The sequence below is a fragment of the Cnephaeus nilssonii genome (genome assembly GCF_951640355.1).
Source record: "Cnephaeus nilssonii genome assembly, chromosome: 2".
Taxonomy (NCBI): Eukaryota; Metazoa; Chordata; class Mammalia; order Chiroptera; family Vespertilionidae; genus Cnephaeus; species Cnephaeus nilssonii.
The window spans coordinates 83,109,338-83,118,342 of NC_137073.1; the positions used below are offsets into that span (position 1 = coordinate 83,109,338).

Here is a 9,005-nt window from a genome sequence, read left to right on the forward strand (position 1 = left end):
AAAATCTTAGGTGATTGCTTTTTGCCACTGGATCAGATTAGCAGAAATATCTGCAGTTCCTATGCAGCATGGAATTTTTATTATTTTTACCAAAAGATGTCTCTAAAAACTTTGTTTTAAGCCTGACTTTCCCCAATATGCCTTTAAAGTTTTTAAAACCAACTGTTGTATATATGGTTCAATTAAGATATACTCAAATACCTCATTTTTAATTGTAATAAAAATTTACAATTTGATTTTTTTCAAAAGTCAGAGTAAGCACCCATTAACAAAGGTGTTAAATAATAAAATAAAGCCCTAACCGGTTTGGCTCAGTGGATAGAGCGTCGGCCTGCAGACTGAAAGGTTCGATTCCGGGATCTTGGTTGCGGGCACATCCCCAGTAAGAGGTGTGCAGAAGGCAGCTGATCGATGTTTCTCTCTCATCGATGTTTCTAACTCTCTATCCCTCTCCCTTCCTCTCTGTAAAAAATCAATAAAATATATTAAAAAAAAAAAAGAGGAACAGATCTACACGAGATTTTTCAAAGGAATAGATTAGTGTTAACACAGATATAATAGAAAAGGTTTGAGCTTGGATGACTGTGAAAATGATACTAATGGCGGAACAATAAGATACTTTATCCTAAGTCTCAGTTGTTAATAGGAATCATGCACGGGTATTAGTAAGACAACTACAGATACAGAACTACATCTCAGAGACAAATCGGGATTGGACATATCTTTCCCTAGAATCTGAGACTATCTTCCCATATGGCCCTCCAAATACCAACCCATTTTTCTGGTTTGAGAAAATTCCTGTACTTCATCCTCACTAACAATGCCCTTTGACACTGATTCCCTATATACTTCATTGTGAATTATATCATAAATACTTCTACGTTAAAAAAAAAAAATAGAACACCTGTGTATCCACTACCACCAGTTTAAGAAACAATACCTCTGAACCTCATTATGTCCCCTCCTTAAATGGGTCTCCTTCCCCCTCCCATTTTCCCTGCCACCAGAAGGGTCACTATCTGTTATTTGAGATAATCGTACAGTGGCTTTTCTTTGCAGTTTTACCACTTACAAATGTAACACACAAAAATGTTGAGTTTGCCTACTTTTAGCTGACAGTTATTTAAGACTTGTACAACACTATTTTTCTTTTTTTTTTATTGTTTAAAGTATTACATATGTCTCCTTTTCCCCTGATTGATGCCCCCTTCCACTCCCCTCCCCCGACGCCCCAGGACAAGACCCCACCACCCCAGTGTCTGTGTCCATTGGTTTTGCTAATATGCATGCATACAAGTCCTTTGGTTGATCTCTAACTGGCCCCTCTCCCTGCCTTCTCTCTGAGGTTGGGTGGTCTGTTCAATGTTACCTTGTCTCTGGATCTATTTTTGTTAATCAGTTTATGTTGTTCCTTATATCCCACCTACTAGTATGAGATCATATGATATTTATCTTTCTCCAACTGGCTTATTTCGCTTAGCATAATGCTCTCCAGTTCCATTCATGCTGTTGCAAATAGCAAAAGTTCCTTCTTTTTTATAGCAGCGTAGCATTCCATTGCGTAGATGTACCAGTTTTTTAATCCACTCATCTGACGGGCACTTAGGCTGTTTCCGAATCTTAGCTATTGTAAACTGTGCTATGAACATAGGGGTGCATATATCCTTTCTGATTAGTGTTTCTGCTTTCTAGGATATAGTCCTAGAAGTGGGATTACTGGGTCAAATGGGAGTTCCATTTTTAACTTTTTGAGGAAACTCCATACTATTCTCCACAGTGGCTGCACCCGTCTGCATTCCCACCAGCAGTGCATGAGGGTTCCTTTTTCTTCACATCTTTCCCAGTACTTGTCATTTGTTGATTTATTGATGAAAGCCCTTCTGACAGGTGTGAGATGATATGTCATTATCTTTTTGATTTGCATCTCTCAGATGATTAGTGACTTTGAGCATGTTTTCATATGTCTCTGAGCCTTCTGTATGTCCTCTTTTGAAAAGTGTTGAGTATTTAGGTCCTTTGCCCATTTTTTGATTGGGTTGTTTATCTTCTTTTTGTTAAGTTATATGAGTTCCCTGTAAATTTTGGAGATTAAACCCTTAGCTGAGATAGCATTGGCAAATGTTTCCCCATGCAGTGGGCTTTCTTGTTGTTTTACTGATGGTTTCTTTTGCTGTGCAGACGTTTTTTATTTTGATGTAGTCCCATTTGTTTACTTTCTTAGTTTCCATTGCCCTAGGAGCTGTATTGATAAAGATATTGCCACTACATATGTCTGATATTTTGCTGCCTATGGAGTCTTCTAAGATTTTTATGATTTCCTGTCTTACATTTAAGTCCTTTAACCATTTTGAGCTTATTTTTGTATATGGTGTAAGTTGACAACACTATTTTTCAAAGATGCATTTATGTTGTATATAACTATAATTCACTCATTTTCAGTATATATGAATATGCCAAAATTTATTCTTCTGCTGATGGACATTTGTTGTGTTTCTGCTATTTTGGAACAAAGGTGCTGTAAAAAAAGTTCTTAATTTTACTGAAGTCAAATATGTATTTCTCAATTCTGGCTTTTTATGTCACAAAATTCTTCCAAGACTCAGGTCATTAAGCTAGTTTCTTCTAAAGTTTTACAAAGCCTTTTATATTCAAGACTGTAATCCACTGTCATTTTTATCTTTGAGAATGGTAACACAATTTCCATTTCCCTCTCCATGGAAAACAAATTGTTCCAGAGCCACATCCTGAAAAGCCCTTCCTTCATCTATTTGCAACACTACTTGTCAAATTTCAAACTTGCAAGCATAAGTCTACTTCTCTTTTCCTGAACCAAAATTATATTGTCTTAATTATTATAGCTTTGTAATAAGTCTTGCTATCTGGTAAAATAAGTCTTCCTGCCTATTTGGTTCATCGAAAGTTTGATATTCTTAGCTTTTTGCATGTCTATAAATTTTAGAATCATCTTGTCAAGTTCCAAAAATCAAATAACCTAAAACACACACACACACACACACACACACACACACACACACACACACACACACACAGAGTTAGGATTTTTATTGGAATTGCACTGAATTATTTTGTTTTGGATTTTTACATCATTAATCAAAAGTAATACTGGCAAGCAGTTTTCCTTTCTCATACCAATCTTATTCTGGAATCATTAGTGCAAAATTGGAACTAATTGAACTTTGGTTTGGTAGGAACTGGTTAAAACCATCTTGACTTAGGGTTTTATTTGTGAGAAGATTTGATTTACCTAATAACTATGGGATTATTGTAGTTTTCTATTCTTAACTGTTTTGATAATTTCACTTTTTTTAAGATTTACATTTGGATCATAAAGTTGTTCATAATTATGTTTGAATGCATGGGGCATCTGTAATGACAGTCACTTTTTCATTCCTAATTTTTCAACTTTTTTCTTGATAAGTATCACTTAAGATCTGTCAATTTTATCCTTTCTAAGAACACACTTGGTTTCATTGAGACCTCTTATTGTGTTATTAAATACTGAATTACTGCTCTTACTAGTATTTCTTTCAACAGACTTTGAGATTTTGCCATTTTTTCCTTAAATTCTTAAGATGGATTCCTCATCTTTATCCTTTTTTCTTCATAAGCATTTGAACTACTCATTTCTCTCCAAGAAATGCTTTAGCAGCATCTTACACATTGTATATGTAGTATTGTTATTATTCAATTCAAACTATTTTCTAATTTCCCTTATTTCTAAAATTGAGAAGCCATTCCAGGTTAAATAAAGCCACAAATAATTGTTATGACTTCTCCAGTACTCAGTGATTGAGTATCACCCCTGTAATTGCACTGGACTGCCTCCCTTGGAGGAAAATTTGTATAAACTTAGCTCCAGGGAGCAAATCAGCAGCAATTTTTTACTGGCATCTTTGTCTTCAATGAACCTGATTTTCTGATTCTTTTTTTTTTTCTCCTGGTACCCCTATCATCCTACAGAGTCAAACTTTTGCAATCTTTGCCTGCTCAGCTCTACCTATCCCTTAGTATTTCCAATTGATTTCTGCTCCCTGGTGATATCTTGTTCTTGAGCTCAGCTATGCCTTTTTGGTTTCTTTTATGTATCTGAGGCAGAAAGATGCCAATACATGAACTTCACTGTACAATTTTAACCAGAAGCCCAATGAATCTTTAAGTCACATGTCACCTATCTATATAAAAGCCTAATATGTAAAGTGTTGCCTTGGGAGTTTGATCGTTTGCTATAACATGCGCTGACAACCAGGGGGCAGCGCGAAATGAAGGGAGGCCCCCAGCCAGCAGCTGGGGGAGGCCCTGGCCGGCAGCTGCTAGGGACCCTACCTGTGCACAAATTTCGTGCACTGGGCCTCTAGTATTAATAGAAAATGGGAGTCAGATTTGAAAACTGTAAATTCACACTACTAAATAAAATCAATACTGTTTTTTTAAAATATATTTTTATTGATTTCAGAGAGGAAAGGAGAGGGAGAGATAGGAACATCAATGATGAGAGAGAATCATTGATCAGCTGCCTCCTGCACGCCCCCTACTGGGGATCGAGTCTGCAACCTAGGCATGTGCCCTTGACTGGAATCGAACCTGGGACCCTTCAGTCCACAGGTCAACGCTCTACCCATTGAGCCAAACCAGCTAGGGCAAAATCAACACTATTGTCTGGCCAGTGTGGCCCAGTGGTTGAGCGTTGACCCATGAATTAGGAGGTCATGGTTTGATTCCTGGTGGGCACATGGTGGGCTTGATCCAGTAGGGAATGTGCAGGAGGAAGCCAATCAATGATTCTCATCATTGATGTTTCTCTCTCCCTCCTCTCCTTTCCTCTCTGAAACGAATACAATATATTTAAAAAAACACATTTAAAAATAAAAAATAAAAAATAAAAACAGGATAATCATAGGTTTCTGCTATTGAAAATAGACGTTTAAATATAATCAAACTATAGGAGAACCATAGTAATTCTAAGAAAAAATTGACCATTTTAACCTAAAAATGGCAATTTCATTCGGTTCAAGTAAGAGAAATGTAAATTTCACCCCAAATTTAGATGTCAAGATAACTTATAAAAATGTTACCTGCTAAATCAAATCATATAAATATATAATATTTTGAAATAATAATCTTTATTTCAAAGGCACTTTATGCTTAGTTCATTTTACAAAATACCTTTATATAGTTTAAGTTGTAATTTTGTTATGGTGAAATAACAGGGAGAATAGTTCAGATCTCAACTTTTTAATATCTGTAAGTAAATGAGACAAACGATTTTTTTAAAATAAAAAACCGACAAGTGACTTAACAGAAGAACAAACGTGATTTCAAGCCACCTCTGCCCCAGTGACCCAAAATAACAAATATATGAATTCTATATTTATGGGCTTTCTAACCTTTAAAATTAAAATGGTTACTTAAGATTGCTATTGGTGCTATTTAACTTGCCATAAAATCTCATATATTTACTGAGCTGTCAAAAACAAGTTTTACATGCTGACAATTGTCTTTTGGTCTTTGAAAACAGGATCCTATTATATGTTTTCTAGTTCACAGCTGAATTCACAGCAGCTGTGAGGCTAAGAAATCCAGCAACTAATTAGGCTGGCATAAACCTTGTCTAGCATATAAAGTATAACTTGGTTGCAAATGCAGAAGAGCCAAAATAAAATAGCCAAGAACACTAATAACACAACATTATGAGTATTAAAATGCTAACAAATATATATATTTTATTAAAAGGATACAGTGGTAGAATATTAGGAAAAATATGAAAAAGCAACAATCAATTCTTTTCAGACCCTAAAAAAGGTTGCTGCTGTTTTTTACATACCTAGAATTACAAACTCCATGTTTTTTTCTATTTCTAATTACCATATAGTTGAAATATACGTAAGCATACATGTGTCAGGTCTTCCCTTAAACATTTTCAGTTCTTCCTGAGCTATTTTAAATTTTCTTTTGATACTTCTAAAATAGTTAACACCTTAATAAAAATTTCAAAACCAAAATCACGTATGAACAAAACAACTAAAACAATTAGTAAAAATAGAACTTGAATTCTGAGATTGCTTATAATGGTGATTTCCAAACCCCTTAAGGTTGATAAAATCTGTTTGTTTTCTTAAATATATATTTTTATTGATTTCAGAGAGGAAGGATGAGGGAGAGATAGAAACATCTATGATGAGAGAGAATCATGGACTGGCTGCTTCCTGCAAGTCCCCCACTGGGGATTGAGCCCACAACCCGGGCATGTGCCCTTGACCGGAATCGAACCTGGGACCTTTCAGTTCGCAGGCGTCTGACGCTCTATCCACTGAGCCAAACCAGCTAGGGCGATAAAATCTGTTTTTGTTTAAAGTTTATTTTTTAAAAGATGACAAAAATTAATGCTTTATAAATGTTATTATCTAAAAATCTACTTAAAATTAGTAAGTCACTGGTCATTTATGTGTATATAGCCATGTAATGAAAACTAATACAAAAATCCAGTTTCTATGCTAACAAATTAAAATATATCATTCTTAAGTATATCTAAAAGCTCTAGTCATCTCAATTTTCAATCAGAATACTGTTGCATAATTTGAAGGCTCTTTTTTATTGACTTTTTAAAAAATAGTACTAAAATCTAGTTTTCTCCTTTTATACATTCACAAGCAAGGACTAAGGAAAAGAAACATCAATATCTATTCTCATCAGAAGACTAAAGATATAAATATTACTCTGAATGACTAGTATAAAATAACATTCAGAACAAATGCTTGGCAGAATAATGTTTATTTCCAGAGGGTGAGTAAAATACATATGCTATCCCAAGTAGCTGGCAAACAAATATCTAAAAGAAGTACTTTCTTCCAAGTAAGTTCCTACTAGAAGGGAATTTTGATAAATTATTTTTTTAAATTTTAACTTTTTTCAATTACAGTTGACATTCAATATTATATTAGTTTCAGGTGTACAGCATAGTGGTTAGACATTTATATAACTTACAAAGTGACCCCCCCCCCCCCAATAAGTAAGTACCCACCAAACTAGATAGCTTGATAAATTATCTGAAAACATACTTAAAAACTTTTGGGACTTCATATCATGTGATTGATTAAAATAAACAGGTTTCTCTCTTTTTTTTTCTCTTAAAATCTGAATGAAATACTAATTGTAATAAAATAAGTCAATTTGTATATTTAGTTGTAAGAACCAAGTACCAGTGCAGAATGCAAATTCAAAAATTTGAGTGCATCTTTCCAAGTAGTCATGGCAAAACATGTTAATTAGCTTTTGTTATCTAAGGAGGTTTGTTTTAAATCTGTTTTAAAACAGATACAATTCTTTTCTTAACTTATTAAAAAGAATTCTAAAAGGACGTTCCTTCAGGAACACGAAAATATCCAATGGCAAAAAGTTAGGAAAATGGAGATTGCCAAAATGCTGCTTTAAAATAGAAAGACTAAATATGACAATCAAAAAACACTATTAAAAAAGCATTATTTAGAAAATAAAAAACATTGCTAAATACACAGTAATATTCATACAATTTTTCTCTCTTGCCAACTACCTCAAAATGGTTTATAATTTAATATTTATATTTTCTCAAATGGTAAATCTGTTCCTAGATGCCACTAACCAGTAAATGAGGACAGAAAAGATTTGGTGATTTGTTGGAGATTATTACAGGAGATCCAACAGAAGTCAAACTCCCAAACTCTGATATCCAGGTTTTGTTAGGTAATCTAAGCAGCAAAGAATCCTTAATGAGGACTACGAAGGTGTCACACCTTCTTCAAACTTTGGTGGAACAAGAAGCTGTTAGAGGACATAAATAATACCTCAGCTGACACTGGTAACAGTGCTGTTGCTGTTTAGTAAATCCCTGGGGAATGTTACTTTACCAAACATAGAGACTTTTTTGTTTTAGTTTATCACATTTAAGATGTTACTGTTTATAAGTAAATTTTAAGTTCTAACATTTCCTTTCTTAGATTGTAAGCACAGAGCTGGAATTGTGACACAAAAAGAAAAAAATGAGTATGAGACAGTTAAGAATTTCCATGAAGAAAACAGAACTTAAAAATGAGACAAACTTGTCCTAGCCAGTTTGTCTCAGTGGATAGAGCGTCAGTCTGTGGACTGAAGGGCCCTGAGTACGATTCCAGTCAAGGGCACATGCCCGGGTTGTGGGCTCAATCCCCAGTAGGGGGCATGCAGGAGGCAGCTGATCAATGATTCTCTCTCATCATTGATGTTTTTCTCTCTCTCCCTCTCCCTTCCTCTCTGAAATCAATAGAAATATACACTGAGTGGCCAGATTATTATGATCTCTGAACGCATAATAATCTGGCCACCCAGTGTATATAATAAAAGGCTAATATGCAAATTGTCCCCTCGACTAGGAGTTCAACCAGCAGGCAGGCCGGCCAACCATCCATGTCCCCTCCCCCTGGCCAGGCTGGCCGGACCCCACCCATGCACGAATTCATGCACCGGGCCTCAAATACACATACACATACACACACACACACTGAGTGGCCAGATTATTATGCGTTCAGAGATCATAATAATCTGGCCACTCAGTGTATATATTTTAAGAACAGACAAATTTCATTCATATTGTAAACTAGTTTTCAAATTCTTACCTCCTCTGTTCATTGTTTTTGAAGTGGATCTAAAAAATTAATACTGCTCAGTTTCTTTGGGGTGACAGGGAAACTGGATCTTTTTAGAGGTTCAGTGATGACTGAATCACACTGCACACTAACAATTTAGTAGAATTATCATTTTGAAGGACTCATTGTGCAGCTATTTAGAAAATTTCCATTCTAAATGTGCACAAAAGATAATAAGGAAAAATGTCATCAAGGAGCTATGATCCCATTAAAAATTATTACATCACTTGTTTCTTAATACTATTCTGTGTATTTGGGGGTAGGGAAAGAGAGGATTAAAAACTGTTCAAAACCACTAGTGAAAAAGAACATAAAAACGGAATTTCTAAA

General features: G+C 34.9%; 1 protein-coding gene across 6 annotated transcripts in view; it reads right to left on the bottom strand.

Annotated features, from left to right (window-relative positions):
- KIF2A (kinesin family member 2A) overlaps window positions 1-9,005 on the bottom strand; it is a 73,756-nt gene that overhangs the window by 41,202 nt on the left and 23,549 nt on the right. The gene's annotated exons all lie outside the window — the stretch shown is intronic.